Source organism: Amphiprion ocellaris, chromosome 18 (assembly GCF_022539595.1).
Source record: "Amphiprion ocellaris isolate individual 3 ecotype Okinawa chromosome 18, ASM2253959v1, whole genome shotgun sequence".
Classification (NCBI taxonomy): Eukaryota; Metazoa; Chordata; class Actinopteri; family Pomacentridae; genus Amphiprion; species Amphiprion ocellaris.
Window position 1 is genome coordinate 3,177,682 of NC_072783.1, and position 16,005 is coordinate 3,193,686.

Sequence of the window (16,005 nt, forward strand, 5' to 3'; positions counted from 1 at the left end):
AATTTGACCCGCAGGACGACACTAGGGGTTAAGGAGGAAAACTCTGAGGAAACGTCTTACAAAGTGAAGGTCAAATCCTGAGGTAGGATTTGTTAAAACACATTTCTGAGTGGAAGATGTCTCTGAATGCATGTTTTTAACAGATTTTTACCCTGCTGAAATAAAGGATGCGAGTGTTCCAGCACTGCCTTCCAGAGCTAAACTGCGCTGGAGGATGCAGGGACTGGGCATGCCCAGCCCGGTGGGGAGGGAGGAGAGGAAGCAGACACACGCATGGTGAAGAGTTGAGATGTCTGACAGTAAAATCCCGACGAGGAGCTGCTTCTTTCACGGCATCACGTCTGTTTCCACCTGACACGTCGTCCCTCCCATCTCCTCACACGACGCGCACGGTCACGCACGGCAGAGCGGCGGGGAGGACGCGATAGATGTGGACCGCAGTGGCACCGGCAGCGCGCCGCCTGCAGCAGACGGCGACGCAACAACAGCTCAGCATCTCCGGCACCGCTGCAGCCGCACAGCCAACACCGGCAGCGCGTCTCCTGGTGAGTAGCCGCTCCGGTGCACGCTTCACCGCCGTGTTGCGCCTTTTCAGCCCCCGCTCTTTGCGTGTTTTTCCCTCATTGTGTTGTTGTGTTGCTGCCTTGGATGCACGCAGTCAGGTGCATAACTTACAGTGAGTGTAGCTGCTGCTGCATCACCGACACACCGAGCCGGACCTGTAGGTTGCAGAACCACCGGAGAAAGGTCACGGTTACCGGTGTCATTGACGCAGCTGTGCGTGCACGTCTCAGCCCCGCACAGCGCCACTAGCAAGTTTGTGTCCTTGGCAGGAAAAGTTGGCTCTGGAGTGTTTTTATCCGAGGTGAGTGTGTACGTGAGAGGATTGTAGATAAGTTAGTCTGCACCTGGAGACGTACAGGTGAATGCAGCATGGTGGTGATTAGTGCATGAGCTGTTACAGGACGTGCACGTTCCCTCTTAATGACAAATAATTCACATTTATTGCCCTTCTTACCTTGATTCTTGTATAAATGATGAGAATTTATTAGGAATGAAAAGCAGGAAATGAAGATTATCATTCAAATTTAATCTTTAATCATCATTTAAAGCTTCCCTATCCATTCAGAGACTTTGCTGTTGCAATAATTAGTCAATAAACCAATTAGTTGATCAACTAAAATGGATAGTTTAACCAAAAAACACTGGTTTTCAATGACAAAATAAGGCATTAGAAGAGTTTATTTCTGGCCTTTTTCAAACAAAACAATATTTAGCAAAGTAATTAGTCCATTAGCCGTTTAGTTGATCAACAAAAACTCATTTGCAATAAAATGTTAAACAGAAATCTACTGGTTTCAGTTTATCTATTACATAGAGATGATCATTTTTGGTGTTTTTTTTTTTTTTTTTTTAACAAAATAAGCCATCTCAATCAACAAAAAGATTCAAATAACCAGTTAACTGATCAACAAAAAGCTGATTTGCAATGTTTTTAGGCCACAATCTACTAGATTCCACCTATCTATAGTATTAAAATTCATATTTTTTACTGATTTTGACTAAATACAGCATTTAAAATTTTATTTTTTCTTGATATTTCTCAAGGAAAAGATTAACCAACAACATAACAGGTTAATTGACCAGTTGTCTGATTAACAGATCAATGATTTGCACATTTTTTTAAAAGCAAAAATCTACTGGTTTCAGCTTATCTTCTTATTTTTTAATATTATAGTGAATATTTTAATTTTTTTTGACAAAATAAGGCATTTGAAGAGTTTATTTCTGGCATTTTCCAAACAAAACAATAATTAGCAAAGTAATTAGTCCATTAACCATTTAGTTGATCAACAAAAACCACATTTGCAATAAAATGTTAAGCAGAAACCTACTGGTTTCAGTTCATCTATTACATAAAGATGGATATTTTTAGTGTTTTTTGACAAAATAAGGCACCTGAAAATACATATTTTTTTCTGGCATTTTTCCAAACAAAACATTAATTTGCAAAAATATCTGAATAACTAGTTAGCTGATCAACAAAAAGCTCATTTGCAATATTTTTAGGCCAAAATCTACTGGTTTCAGCTTATCTATGGCGTAAAATTAATATTTTTAGTGTTATTTGACAAAATAAGGCATTTAAATATGTGTTTAACCAACACTATAACAGGTTAATTGACCAGTAGTTTGATCAACAGAGCATTGATTTGCAAAATTTTTTAAAGCAAAACTCTACTGGTTTCAGCTTGTCTTATGCTTTTTTTAATATTAGGGTGAATATTTAATTTTTTTTGACAAAATAAGGCATCTGAAAAAGCTTCTTCCTGGTATTTCCCAAACAGCAGATTAATGAGCAAAAATAATGAGTTAATTAACCATTTACCTAATCAAAAAAAACTATTTTGCAGTATTTTTAAGCAAAATTCAGTTGGTTCATGTTTGTGTTACTTTTCTAAGATAGTAATATGAATATTTTCAGATTTTATGAAAGATTATTCCACAAAATAATTAGCTGATTAGCCAATTAGCTGATCAACGAAAACTTAGGCTGCAGTTGTTTTTTACACGAATCCCGTCCCAGCTCGTCTCTTCTGCGACATTAAGCTGAATATCTTGAGAATTTTTTTGGACAAAACGTTTTTTTCCAAACCACAAGATTAATCAATGAATCAATCAGTAGATGAACCAAAAATCCTCAATTGCGGCTGCGTGAAATCTATAAATATCCTGGAGAATCTTGACAGCATCAGATTGGGCTGAATGCTAATGTAGCTCCCGATGATGAATCGCTCTGCAGGAAAAGTGTCCTCTCTGCAGCTCGGAGAGGACGAAGCTGCATGACCGGTTCAGGACCCCGTCAGACGTCCCTTCATACCAACCTGAGAGCAGATCTGTTCGCCGCTGCAGCTGGAAACATTTTGTCTTCATTTGTTGCCGTTTATGAATCCCCCATGTGGGACTCAGTCTAGACTCTGGGCTTCGGTGTGACGACGGTGGGGGTAAAAAAAAGACTCCATTCTTTTCACCTTTTCCAGGACATGCAGTGAAGTAAAACACACAGAAAACTCACAGCTACTCTATCATGTTTATTGGGCTGCTGGTCGACACATCTCTGAGGAAACTGGAGGTGTTTGTTAGACTGCAGATGTACAACTTCATGTCACTGCAATTCTGAGCTTGTGCTACAATTAGGATCCTTTTCAGGGACCAAACTCTGACAAAGATCTTTTTAATTCTAATCAAATGAAATGACGAGAACCAGCAGCTCTCAGTACTTCCAGACTGTTCCAGACTTGCATACATATATTCAGTAGTGTCCTAAAACAGCTAGGCGCTGTAGTTTTTTGCAACGATTACTCAAACCGAAGTAACTGATGCATTTGTTGGACTATTTTCTCACTGTTGCAGATTTGCTTCTCCGAGTCATTACAGCGTCATTATTTTCATATTTTCTGACCATTTAGTTCCATTATTTGGTTGCATTTGCCCAAACAGTGACAGAAGAAGAATTCAGCATTTGTAATTAAGAAAATTTAGAAGTCATACTGAGAACATAAGAAAAAAAGTACCAAAAGTAAAAGTAGAATGGGCATGGAGGTGGCATCATCATTGTCTGAGCAGTATTAATGTTGCAGCTGGTAAATGTTTGTCTATACACCAGTTTATTTGGTTTTGTATTGATAACCAGGATCTGTAAAGTAACTAGAGCTGTCAAATAAATGTAGTGCTGTGAAAAAAAGCAATATTTCCGTATGAAGTGTAGTAAAGTGGAAGTATAATGTAGGATGGAAAGCGTAATTTGTTGGATTCTGCCACTGCTCGCCAATGACTTTATACTATATATGTTTTGCTAACTCCTTCAAAACTACACTCAGAATGCAGGCCAGTATTTTTGTGGAGGCTGGCTTGCTTTTCCACTAAGGCGGTTCGAGGTCCGGTCCGGACAAGGTGTTTTATTCTGAACCAGTTCTTTGCATTTCAACAATTGAAGAACTATTGCTCCATCAGGAAAACTGGTTCCAGAGTGACACCAACACTTTTCTGCTCTACAACCAGGAACCACTAACATCAAGGACTGAAAATGTCCTGAACAACAAAACCAAGTAAAACTTTCTGACGGTCGTTAACAAAAACCCAAGCTAGACTCCCCAATCCAAAGATACCAAAGCTTCAGTATGAAATCGAAGCAGCAATGTGTGGAGAGCCAATGAAGACATTATTCGTGTCGTATTTCTTGGGTTTTGATGTTTTCATGTTGCTGGCTAGCATTTATAGAGTGGCTTTCAAAAACACAGGCTGCTACAGGAGGTCCTCGGTTTACGAAGTCCTCGACTTATGAAGTTTCGCTGTTACGTCGGAACTGATTGCAGACCAGTCCTCGGTTTAACGTACACCCTTTCATCGTAACGTTGGAACTGATTCAGTGGAACTAGTTGTTGAGCGGAGTGGACAAATACTGTATGTACAGTAGTCACACGGCGCTATAAGACAGCTTTGTTGCTAAGTTCATTATGGTTCCCAAGCGTAAGTCAGACTCTTCTGATGCTTTGAAGAAAAAGAAAGCCGTCTCCATGGAAGTGAAACTGGATGTAATAAAACGCTCGGAACAGGACGAAACACAGACGAACATCAGCCGGTTGCTTGGACTAAATTGCATGACTGTCTCAATGATCGTCAGTGATAAAAAGTGGATACTTGAACATGTAAGGTCTTTGTTTACATTTTCGCCGGTATTTTCCTACTGAGTTGTGTTTCAGTGTGAGCTAATGACAGTTTGTCGTTACTGTAGTTGTACAAATATGTAAACTGATTGATATCGTGATACACGGCTTTGTTTACATTTTCACCATTTATAAACTGTAAAATAAATAAGAATAAGTCTGTTAAAAAACCTTGAATATGTGTCAGAGGTGCCAGAAAAACTACATAAAAAGGTGGAGTACTAAAATTTTCAAAAATTGTAAAAATGGCAGAAATAACTGGTAATATCTGTAATAAGTAAATAAATAAATAAATATATAATACAGTCAAGATGTAAATAATAAATCCTTTTTTACTGAGTTTTTTTCTCGACATTTTCTTGTAATTTAAGAAAACCTGTAAAATAAGTTAAAAAAAGTACCATTCTTCAATCCTCCATGTACATTTTTGCCATAAATAACAGCAAATATTCTTAAAAAACAAAAACTATATATATATATATATATATATACATATATATATATATATATATATATATATATATATATATTTAAGTATATATATATTTTTAAGAATATTTGCCGTTCTTAAATAATACTACTACTACTACTAATAATAATGATAATTAAAATATGTATATGGAGCATTGAAAACTGGTAATGATTATATATATATTGATTTAAATATATATGATTTAAATGCATTTTTTAAACATTCATCATGTAAAAATTAATACTTTTTTCTGTGAATTCACTAGCTATTGTCTGTAATTTCACAAATACAGAAAATCTGTAAAAAAAAAAAATAGAAAGTTGTTTTTTAAAAATCTGTTTATTTTTTAGTATATGGCATCTCAACCATAATTGCATAAGACAAGTCGAGGCCAAAGTAAATTTCTACCGAGTGTCTAATGAATAAAACTCTTAACGTGCTCCACAAGTTCTTTGTTGATGACATTTTTTTATTTTGAGACAATTTCTAACAATCTAATCTGATGATATTTGAGATTTCTGCAGAGATTATTGACTCCAAACTGAATTACTGATATTTCTAGCTGTTGTTTTTCTGGTCGGAATATATGGTTGTTGATATTTTGTGTAAAAATTCAGACTTTTCACGGTATAATTAGTCCAAAGGAAATCTGTTTTTAAATTCCTCATAGTCAGACTGGGCTATTAAATGTTAAATCAGTGTGTGTTTACTGCTGGGTTTTTACCAGTGGAGCTCTAGTGTTTGTCGACAGTAAGTGGAAATATAGAACCTGAGCAGCCTCCATGATAAAAGCTTATATTGTTAGCTCTAACAACGTCTGGGTTCCATCAGCTCTTATTGGAGAGCCGGGCCTCTTTTTATCCTCATGTCGTTAATGGTGCTGAGGAAACAGCCTCACAGTGTCCAGAGCGCTTCTGAATTTCTGCTTTTTTTCTGCTTCCCACGTCTGTTTTTATTTCTTCCTACACTCTCCCACTCTTTGCTCCCTCTCGCTCGCTGCCTCGGCTCTTTTCTCATCGTGTTCTCTCAGCTTTCTTGTCTGGAGGAGAGCAGATATCACCTCTAGAGTAGCTGGAGGTGTGGTCTGAGGCGGTCAAAGAGGCCTTTTAGCGTTTGGATGATGGTGAGAATTAGCATTTTGCAATCCTGCTGTGTTCCCCCTGTAATGGCTGGTCGTCTGCTGCTCCAATCTGCGAGGTTTTTTTTTGTTGTTGTTGGCTCCTGTGCAGATGGAGCGCTTTGCAGTGGCCTGGATCCTGTGTGATTAATGAAATCTGTTGTAGAGGCGCTTCTTTCTGCCCAAACGCCTTCTCGTTCGGTCACTCAGTAACGCTGCAACATGAGTGCAGGGGATCATTCCTGGCTGTCTGCTAACGTTTCAGTGCCAGTGATCGATTTTTTTATTTTTTTATTTTTTAGCCCACAGCGTCCTGCTAAAGTGTCCAGCAGCAAAGTGAGATCACAGTTTATCAGACTCTGAGCGGCTTCATTGAGGTGTTGAGTTGCATAAATCAAAAGATTCTTCAGAATCAGGATTTACACTAATTTGACGCTATAATTGTCCAGTTTTTCTCTCGTTTGATACTATTTTGTTTGGTTTTCTCCTCGTTTTTGACCATTTTGTCCAGTTTTCTCTTCATCTATGGCTGTTTTATACACATTTCTCCTTGTTTGCAGTCATTTTGTACAGTTTTATCCTTAATTCTGTCCTTTTTTGTCAGTTTGTGGCTGTTTTCGTCTGGTTTTACACTAGTTTGAGGCTATTTTTGTGCGGTTTTCTCCTTCTTTGTGGCCATTTCCTCATTTGAGGCCGTTTTTGTCTGATTTTCTCTTCATTTGTGACTGCTATTGTCCAATTTTTCCATCATTTAACAATGTTTTGTTTGGTTTTCTCCTTGTTTTTGGCCATTTTGTCCAATTTTCTCCTCATCTATGGCTGTTAAGTACACGTTTCTCCTCATTTGTTGCTGTTTTTTGTGATTTTATCCTAGTTTGATACAGTTTTTTTACATTTATATTTTTTTGCAGTTCTCTCCTCATTTGTGGCTTGTTTTTGTCAATATTCCTGATTTGTTGCTGTTTTTTCCCATTTCCCCAGTTTATGTTCAGGTTTTCCCCTCATTTCTGGCTGTTTTTGCCCATTTTTCTTCAAATTCTCTTCTCATTTGTGGCTTCTTGTTGTCTGGTTTTCTGGTTGTCTGGTTATTGTCAATTTTTCTCGTTTGTGGCTGTTTTTGCCCAGTTTCCTAGTTTATCTTCGGGATTTCTCCTCCTTTCTGGCTGTTTTTTGTCCAGTTTTCTCCTCACTTGTGGCTGTTTCTGTGTGCAACCAGTAAACATTGCGACTGGTCCATTAATGGGGTCTAATCATTTTAAAACTAATCTAAATGCCAGCCTCTGTGTATTCCTGACCTTACACGAGTGCTGAAAGGCAGTTGAGAGTGAAGGACGTCCAGTGTTGATCCTCCTCTTGTCTCACCGAAGAGTTTATTTTTAAACCCCGTCGATCAATGAGACCGTTGTTCGGCCCCGCAGGACTCTCAAGATCACCGGCGGAGCCAATCAACCTAATCTCCTTGATTCGATTGTCCTTAACTTTATTTGTGGGAAATAGAAACGGGGAGCTGTTGCTTGAAAGCTTTTCAGAAACTCTCCTCTGCATCTGCCTGCGGACTGCTGACGCTGCTGGAAGCTGAAAGCTGGCGAGGTGGACGTTGGTGCAGTCTGTAGAGAGATGCTGCTGCTGCTGCTGATGGCCGCCTGTCACTTTCACCTGTTTCACCTCCAGCGCTAACAAACACTTTGTTCAGTCGGACTTCAGGGAGGAAATAAAAGCCAGATGAGTCCCCAGTCAGAGGTACATCATCCTCCCAACTCTCCGAGGTGTTAATGTGAGTAAATGTAAGCTGCTTTGGCTGCGAGTTTGTCGGATCCGTCTTCTTAGAGGATTAGCTGATGTTGTTGCTCGGAGCCAGATGTGATGCTCGACGTCCGAGGAAACTGAGTTGACGGCGCTGACGTTTCACTCAGTCGAGGTTTTATGGAGATAAATGAGCTGCTGCTGCTGCAAGGGCTGACTGGAGGTCAAAATACCAAATCAGATCTATTTATATGTGGATGTTTTGTCCGGTTTTATTCTAGTTTGTGGTCATTTTGTCCAATTTGATCCTTGTTTCTGGTTGTTTTTGTCATTTTGTGGCTGTTTTTGTCAGGTTTTACCCTGATTTGATGTTATTTTTGTCCAGTTTTCTCCTTCTTTGTGGCCATTTCCTCATTTGAGGCTGTTTTTGTCAGATTTTCTCTTTATTTGTGACTGCTATTGTTCGATTTTTCCCTGGTTTGACACTATCTTTTTTGGTTTTCTCCTCGTTTGTGGTCTTTTTGTCCAGTTTTATCATTGTTTCTGGCTGTTTTTGTCAGTTTGTGGCTGTTCGTCAAGTTTTACAATAATTTGAAGCTATTTTTGTTCAGTTTTCTCCTTGTATGTGGCTGTTTCCTCATTTGAGGCAGTTTTTGTTTTGTTTTCTCCTCATTTGTGGCTGTTTTTTTGTCCTTGTTTAATGCAGTTTTGTCTGGTTTTCTCTTGTTTGACTGTTTTAATTTCTTTTCCCCTCAACTGTAGCCGTTTTGTCTGGTTTTCTCCTAATTTGTCCGTATTCATGTCCAGTTTTGTCCTCATCTATGGCTGTTTTGTCTACTTTTCTCCTCTTTTGTGGCTGTTTTCATCAAGTTTTACCCTAATTTGACGCTATTTTTGTCCAGTTTACTCCTTGTTTGTGGCCATTTCCTCATTTGAAGCTGTTCTTGTCTGATTTTCTCCTCATTTGTGACTGCTATTGTCCAGTTTTTCCCTCGTTTGATGCTATTTTGTTTGGTTTTCTCCTTGTTTTTGGCCATTTTGTCCAGTTTTCTCCTCATCTATGACTGTTTTGTACAACTTTCTCCTCGTTTGTGGTCGTTTTGTCCAGTTTTTTCCATGTTTCTGGCTGTTTCTGTGAGATTTTATCCTAACTTGATACTGTTTTTTGTCCATTTTTTTTCCTTGTATGTGGCAGTTTCCTAATTTGTGGCCGTTTTGTCTGGTTTTCTCCTAATTTCTGCATGTTCATATCCAGTTTTGTCTTCATCTATGGCTGTTTTGTTCACTTTTCTCCTCTTTTGTGACTGTTTTTGTCCATATGTGGTGATTTTTATCCAATTTACCCCTAGTTTCTGGCCGTTTTGAAACAGTTCTCCTCGTTTGCCACTGTTTGATAATTTGTGCCCATTTTTCTCCTTTCTTTCTAATTGTTTAAGATCGTTTTTGTCCAGTTTTCTCCTCATTTGACACTGTTATGTTCGGATTTCTCTTCATTTGTAGCTTTTTTTGTGAGGTTTTATCTTAATTTGATGCAGTTTTTGTCTAGTTTTTTTCCTTGTTTGTGGTGGTTTCATCATTTTTTTTCTGTGTTTTGTTTAGTTTTCTCCTTGTTTTTGGCAATTTTGTCCAGTTTCCTCCTCATCTGTGGCTGCTTTCTCCACTTTTCCCTTAATTTGTGACAGTTTATGTCGAGTTTACCCCTCATTTGTGGCCATTTTGGTCTCATTTTCTCCTTGTTTGACGCTGTCATGACCGGGTTTCCCTTCATTTGTGACTTTTTTTTGTGTGTTTGTGGCCATTTTTGTCCAGTTGTCTCCTCATTTCTGGCCGTTTCTGACCATTTATGGCTGATGTTTGCTGATGTATGCCCCATTTTCTCATTTGTGGCAGTTTTTGTCCAGTTTTCTTCTCATTTGTTTACGTTTTGTTTGGTTTTGTCCAGTTTTCTCCTTGTTTGTGGCTGTTTTCTGTCCGGTTTTCTCCTTATTGGGAGTGTTTTTGGCAATTTTTCTCATTGTTTGTTGCTGTTTTGTCTGGTTTTCCACTCCTCTGTTGCTTCTGTTTGTCCACTTTTATTCTTCTTTGATTCAGTTTTGTCTGACTTTCTCTGGTTTGACTGCCTTTTCCCTCATTTGTGGCCATTTTTGTCTAGTTTCTCCACATTTGCGACTGTTTTGTATGTTTTTCTCCTAGTTTGTGGCTGTTTTTATTTGGTTTTCTGGCTTTTTGATCAGTTTTTTTCTTTTTTTTAGATGTTTTGTCTGGCATTCTCCACATTTGTGGTCATTTTGTTCGTTTTTTCTCCTCATCTGTGGCAGTTTTGTCAGTTTTTCTCCAAATTTGTTGCAGTTTTGTCCAGTTTTCTCCTCATTTGATGCCATTTTGGTCCAATTTTCTTCTGATTTGTAGCAGTTTTGTCAAATTTTCTACTCATTTGATACCATTTTGGTTCAGTTTTTTCCTCATTTGTGTCTGTATCGATATCAATCACAAACTCATCAGGAAAATTCTTGGACAAACGTCAGCATCTTAAGAAGGGCCTAATATGATAGAAAACATATATTTGGGGAAGAGGTAGGCGTTAATTAAAGGCTGGAAAGACTGTGTGAGTCCTTGGACCATTTAGAAAGTTTCAACTCAGCAGGACTTTGATTTGAAGGACCGTCATGTTTACGAGGTTTGAGTCACTGAAGGCTGTTTGGGAGGAGAAAGTAATTTTGAGAAGGACAGTTTATCTCCGGGTGTAAATCTGAGAGTTTATTGGTCAGTTGCAGTGACAGTACACAGACTTTACTGACAGAAAAGCAGGTCAGACACACAGCGTTCAAACGCAGACTGTGTGTTTGTGCCTGAATCAGATATTGTTGATGTAAAAAATCGTAGTTTGAAGTGGCTCGTCTGGTGTGTATTTGCATCAAATCTTTCTGTTTTCGTGTTGACTCTATCGATGCATCTCCTCTTTCAGTCCAGGAACATTTTGGGAGCTGAAATTCCTCCTCTAGCTGCTTTGTTCCACATCTGACTGACACATCATCTCTTTTTTGTCACCTCTTACTGATCGTTGATTCCACTGAGTTTGCTTATTGATGTATTTTTGGCAATAAAGATGAGATATCACACTGATCTCAAGGACATTTTCACTATTTTTAGAGCATTTTTATCAAATAAACAAGTAAAAGATTATTCAATTGTAGTTTTAAGAAATTTAAATTACACCGTGTGGAAAATGTAAAATGCAGGGAAATATTTCAGGCCAACTTACAGATTTATTGACTTAATAGACTGTCAGTCAAACTAATTAATTCAGGGGTGTCAAACATGTGGCCCACGGGCCAAAAGCGGTCCTCTAGAGGGTCCAATCCAGGTCTCAAACTATAAAAATTACAGAGAAGAAATTAACTACAGATTGTAAATAAGTAAACGGTAAATTTGAAATAATTTCTAGACCATGCCAAGTTGTTTTGTGTCTCATTTTTGTAAATTTTGTTTGTCTGACTTTTGTAGTTTCTCATTTTTTGACATTTAGTTTCGTGTTTTTGTAGTATTTCGTCTTGTTTTTGGTCTTTTTTTGTCTCACTGATTGTTTGTCTTATGTTTTTGTCGTTCTGTGTTTTTTATCTACTTTTTCTTTTGTCATTTTTGGTTCCGTTTGTGTTGTTTTGTGTAATAATTTGTCTCATTTTTGTCATTTGTCCACTGTTTTGTCATTTTGTAACTTTTTTGCCAAAATTTTTTTCTTTTTCTTTGTTTCATGTCATTTGTCTAATTTTTTTTGTCATTTTGTGTCTCATTTTTGTAATATTTTGTCTTTTTGTTGTTTTTTGTCTTTTTTTGTTTGACTTGTCACTTGTCTCCCGTTTTTGTAGTTTTGTTTCTCATTTTTGTCGTTTTGTTTCCTTTTTGTGTTTCCATTTTTTTTGTTGTAACTTTTTTGTCTAATTTTTTGTTTTATTTCATGTTGTTGGTCTCATTTTTTGTCATTTTGTTTCTTGCTATTGTCGTTTTTGTGTCTCATTTTTGTAATATTTTTTTTCTGACTTTTTTCATTTGTTTCATATTTTTGTCTTTTTGTGTTTCCTTTTTGTCTCACTTGTGTTTTTTGTCTTATTTTTGTCATTTTGTGTTTTGCTTTATTAGTTGTTTTGTGCGTTGTTTTTGTTTTTTTGTGTTATTTTTGTCTCACTTGTGTTGCTAGTCTATTTTTTTACGTTTTGTTTCTCACTTTTGTCATTTTGTCTCGTTTTTGTCATTTTGTATCTCATTTTTCTAATATGTTGTCTTGTTTTTTTGTCTTTTTTTTGTCTGACTTTTCTCATTTTGATCACAAAGTAAAATACTATATCGTTCAGTTCCAGATAGCTGTGACTAAAGGTTGTGTTCTTTTGTACACACTCTGTGATCTTTAAGTTATAATGTGTAAATGATAAACTGAGGCATAATATTGTTGAAATTAAATTTATTTTTCTTAAGAAATTTCAGGTTCTTTGTGATCTTTTGTAAAAACATTTTTGCACTAAAAAACGGAAAAGTTATGGTTATTTATAGGTTATTATGCTGTTATTTTATTGGTCACTTGAGATCAAATTGGGCTGAAAGTGGCCCCTGAACTAGAATGAGTTTGACTCCTCTGAATTAAAACAATGTCTTTTAATTAATAAACGTTCTTTAAGTCCTTTTGCAACTCTGCAGTTTAAAATAAATCAGCAGGGGAAACGGCACAGTTTTTGGGGACTACTTTTAGCTGAGGAGTAATACGCCGTGTAACAACGATGCAGAGGAAAACTACACCCTATCATCCAGTGTTTGTGTGTTTCCTGTAATCACAGATATGTTAATAACAGTCTGTGCATGCGACACCGAGGCCGTTTATGTCAGTTCGACCTTCTACCTCCGATGAAGTCCATCTGTCTGCATGTTTGTTCATCCTCTCCGTCTCCTTGACCTTCACTTTTAATACAGTCGCACTGCAGCGGATTCATGATTACATGATGATAATTAATTCAGGAAACATTTATTTAAAGAGGATGATCATATAAGCCCCTTTCAGACGTGCACACCTCGCTGTTAATCTGATGGCATCGTGTCTGAATCAGCAACCTTTTCCAGAAATCTTATTAGGTTGAACCTGGTAATGTTTCTGAATCACTTTTAACTGTCTGGACTGCATAACGTCACATTAATGGTTGTTACGCAGGTGTAGTGTTGAGTTGCATGAAGGGAAATGTAGGAATTTTACTACATTTTAGCACAAATATTGATTCAAAGACACCACAGAGAGCTAAAGGCAGTTTGTGTTTTTTCTGGTACACTGAACTGAACTGTCCATAAAAGTAAAATTAATGAGACTTACCAATAACCATCAACCAAATGGGTTCTTTTTCTGTGATAATCTTGGTGTCAAAACTAACTCCAACACACAAAAAAAATGAAATGCATTTATTTGTTACTTAATTAATCAAAAGAACTTTTCAAGATTCTCTGCTATTAAATTAACAACCAACTATTTTGATGATTGAATAATCAACAGCTTCTTAAACGTACAGTGACGTGATTTTACTAGGCATTATCTGTAATCGTACTAAACAGGACAAATCAGTAAAATAACAGTTTGAAAGTCATTTATAATTTTTCACCTGTTTACAGAAATTTTCTTTCAAATAATGATAAATATCTGTGAAAGCTTTTTTTTGCTAAATATAGCATATAAATATATATATTAATAGCAGAAACATTGTATAAGAATGAATTACCGTCATGTAAATATGCAAAAACCTCAAGACAAGGTAGCTGTAAATGTGGCCAGAAACCAGGCTGTAAACACGTTTATTTTTACTGTAAAATTTGCTGTTTTACATTAGAGATGTATGGGATATTGATATGCTTTTGAGGCCAGCCCCAAGTGGATATTAGAGGTTTTGCAGGTTTATGTGTGTGCTCTCAGGGCTGAAGTAGCTCAGTTGGGAGAGTGTTAGACTGAAGATCTAAAGGTCCCTGGTTTGATCCCGGGTTTTGGCAGAAGGAATCAGTTTTATCCTTGTACAGCAAGCCAACTCACAGTATGTACTTAGGATCTACCACTTTTCAGAAACAAGAAGCCTGTTTTTATTTGCTGTGTCTAAAATCAAGCACCCATTTTTTTCACAGATTGGTTTTGAGTGGTAAATCTTCCGCTGCCCATTTCTGCAAAATGCATAATTGGTGTGCATGAACGAAACTCTGGCAAGAAACAAATTAGAATCAGATTTTGCACAAAACATCTTGTAAGTAGCAAAGCAGCTGGAAAACTCAGGGGGAAATCATGTCAACAAGTTAGCTGGAAATGCAGCCAGAAACAAGCTTCTAAATGTGTTGGTTTCTGCTGTAAAGTTGAGTATTTTTACATGGGAATTCATTGGGATTGACTTGCTTTTGGGGCCAGCCTCTAGTGGCCATTTGAGTAACTGCAGTTTCTGGCACATTTGTGTTTCTTTTACTGTTCTGTCTGCAGATGTTGGTGGGTAGCCACTTCCAGGGCCGAAATAGCTCAGTTGGGACAGCGTTAGACTGAAGATCTAAAGGTCCCTGGTTCGATCCCGGGTTTTGGCATAAACAGTCGGCTTTATGTTTATACAGCAACCTGGGCAGTCACGGGCATTGACTTGCTTTTGGGGCCAGCCTTTAGTGGCCATTTGAGGAACTGCAAATTTCGGCACCCTTCTGTTTGCTTCCTTTTTTTAACCCCCAGATGTTGGTGGCTAGTGGAACACGACTTTATTGCCAAAATAGCCCAGTTGGGAGAGTGTTAGAATGAAGATCTAAATGGCCCTGGTTCAACTCCAGGTTTTGGCAAAGGGAACTGTCCTTATCTTTGTTAGTACAGTAACCATGATTCAATCAATTACTGTGGAGTGTTTTCAGAAAAGGTGCTGCCTGTTCCAACACTGAAGTTACCATACTACTAGTATAAAGCTTTTAAGAAAAAAGCTTCATGTACCAAGTTGTCCTACTACTTCTGAAATCCAGCATTTTTTTTTGTGGCTTTTTTGGGGTCAACATCTAGTGGCCATTTGAGGAACTTTTTTTTGACACCTTTGTCTATACTTTATTTCGCTCGCCAGATGTTGGTCAAGTGGACATTGGAGGTATTGCAGGTTGTTTGAGTTCTTGGAGCCGAAATAGCTCAGTTGGGAGAGCGTTAGACTGAAGATCTAAAGGTCCCTGGTTCAATCCCGGGTTTCGGCAAAGATAGTCGCCTTTATGTTTGAACAGCAAGTGCAATTGATTGATATGACACAGTCAAGGTGGTTCTTCATACTACGTCTATGAATTGTTTGGCCTGTTCCAGTGCTATACTACTGTATAGCATCCCAGCACAAGTTTTAGTATGCCAAGAAGTTGTATGAATCACAATCACATTTTGAATCAGAAACATCCTGTAAGTAGCGAAGCAGCTGGAAAACTCAGGAGGAAACAAGTTAGCTGGAAATGCAGCCAGAAACAAGCTTTTAAATGTGTTGGTTTTTGCTGTAAAGTTGGGTATTTTCAAATGGGGATTTATGGGGATTGACTTGCTTTTGGAGCCAGCCTTTAGTGGCTATTCGAGGAACTGCATTTTTTCCACATTGTTTGCTTAATTTTTTTTAGTGTCCAGATGTTGGAGGCTGGTGGAACTTGAGTTTGTAGCGGAAATAGCTCAGTTGGGCGAGTGTTAGACTGAAGAGCTAAAGGTCCCTGGTTCGATCCCGGGTTTTGGCAACAGGAACCAACATTACGTTTGTACAGCAACCATGATTCAATTGATTACTATGTTACTACTAAGTCAAGAAGCATCTTCAAAAAATACTACTGGTGTATAGCATACAAGGCCTACAGTATCTGGTTGCACTTTGCGATCCACTGTGTTTTTTGGTCATTCAGCCAGAAACCAGCTTGTAAACATGTTTCTTTATGCTGTAAAGGTAGTAAAG

The 16,005-nt window shown here is 37.7% G+C and overlaps 1 protein-coding gene and 5 non-coding genes across 6 annotated transcripts in view; all 6 read left to right on the forward strand.

Annotated features, from left to right (window-relative positions):
* Positions 1–231: 231 nt before the first annotated feature.
* LOC111572927 (PH and SEC7 domain-containing protein 1-like) overlaps positions 232–16,005 on the forward strand; it is a 131,211-nt gene continuing 115,437 nt past the window's right edge. The window contains exon 1 of the mRNA XM_055004477.1: positions 232–545. The gene's annotated coding sequence lies outside the window, so the exon portion shown is untranslated. The remainder of the gene's footprint in view (positions 546–16,005) is intronic.
* Positions 14,002–14,074, forward strand: trnaf-gaa (transfer RNA phenylalanine (anticodon GAA)). The gene has a single exon. It is a non-coding gene; the product is annotated as a tRNA-Phe (tRNA).
* trnaf-gaa (transfer RNA phenylalanine (anticodon GAA)) lies at positions 14,572–14,644 on the forward strand. Its single transcript has one exon. It is a non-coding gene; the product is annotated as a tRNA-Phe (tRNA).
* trnaf-gaa (transfer RNA phenylalanine (anticodon GAA)) lies at positions 14,815–14,887 on the forward strand. Its single transcript has one exon. It is a non-coding gene; the product is annotated as a tRNA-Phe (tRNA).
* On the forward strand, positions 15,208–15,280 carry trnaf-gaa (transfer RNA phenylalanine (anticodon GAA)). Its single transcript has one exon. It is a non-coding gene; the product is annotated as a tRNA-Phe (tRNA).
* trnaf-gaa (transfer RNA phenylalanine (anticodon GAA)) lies at positions 15,721–15,793 on the forward strand. The gene has a single exon. It is a non-coding gene; the product is annotated as a tRNA-Phe (tRNA).